Below are 1,229 nucleotides of genomic sequence, written 5' to 3' on the forward strand. Positions count from 1 at the left end.
TGCATCACTGTCTGGTTTGGCTCAGCAACCAAACAGGACAAGTACAGACTTCAGCGGACAGTCAGGACTGCAGAAAAGGTCATTGGTGTAAGCCTGCCCTCCATGGAGGACCTGTACACCTCATGGGTCAAAAGGAGGGCGGAGAGGATCACTGCAGACCCCTCACACCCTGGATACAATCTGTTTGAAGTACTCCCTTCTGGACGAAGCTACAGGTCACTGTGCACTAAGACAACCAGACACAAGGACAGTTTCTTCCCCCAGGCTGGCGCTCTGATGAACACTTAACCCACGACAGTATGACTGGACAATACCTGTAAATATACATTGTACAGATTATACAGACCTATACAGGTCTCTAGTACTCTGTTTTAAGTACTCTATTTTTATCCCTAATTATCTCATTTCAATGAACATTCCTTTGTTGTCTGCATTGTTTACTGTCTATTTATACTGCTTTTTCTGCATTGTTTGCACTGGTTGTTGATGTTAATACTGCTATTTTGTTATATTACAGACCCTTATGCTGGTCTACCGTTTGCACATTGAGAGACGATGTACCTGAGTCAAATACCTCGTGTGCCCAACACACCTGGCCAATAAAGATGATTCTGATTTTGAATAATCCTATGCTGATATTCAAGGTCATTCATGCTTTTCTGCAATAACTGCAACATTTGGTTATTCCTTCCTGTTTCTATCGAATCAACTCCCTTCCTGTTGTGTATGAGATTTATTTCTGCGGAATTACAGTTGGATGATGGGCCACAGAGACAGGTCAAAGTGTTTCAAAATAATGGAATTTTAATTACACCAGCAGAAAAAAAGTTAATTATTTAATGTCTTTGTTGTCCTGTCTTAAATTGTATCATTGCAAACTTAGTTAAATGCCTTTGTCGGCATGTAGCTTCCTTCGTGTCATCTAAGTGTAAGTGGTCAAGTGTGATGATGAGTTTTCCTCTCCTTCCTCATGTTCAAAATACAACAAGAACACAATACAATGAAGAGAGAATATATGCTACATGGGAGCTGTTTGTGCAAATATTCAGCAGTGAGTGTGCAGTTATGCATGTAGGTAAACAGTACAGATGGAATTACATGAGGTAGATCCTGAGTCAGCTGTTTAGGAGTCTGATGGCAGAAGGAAAGAAAGAGTTTTTCAGTTTAGAGGTCCTGCATTTCACACTTCTGAGCCTCCGACCGGAGGGCATGGCTATGAACAGTCCATG

Source organism: Monopterus albus, unplaced genomic scaffold (assembly GCF_001952655.1).
Source record: "Monopterus albus unplaced genomic scaffold, M_albus_1.0 scaffold192.1, whole genome shotgun sequence".
In the NCBI taxonomy this organism is placed as follows: Eukaryota; Metazoa; Chordata; class Actinopteri; order Synbranchiformes; family Synbranchidae; genus Monopterus; species Monopterus albus.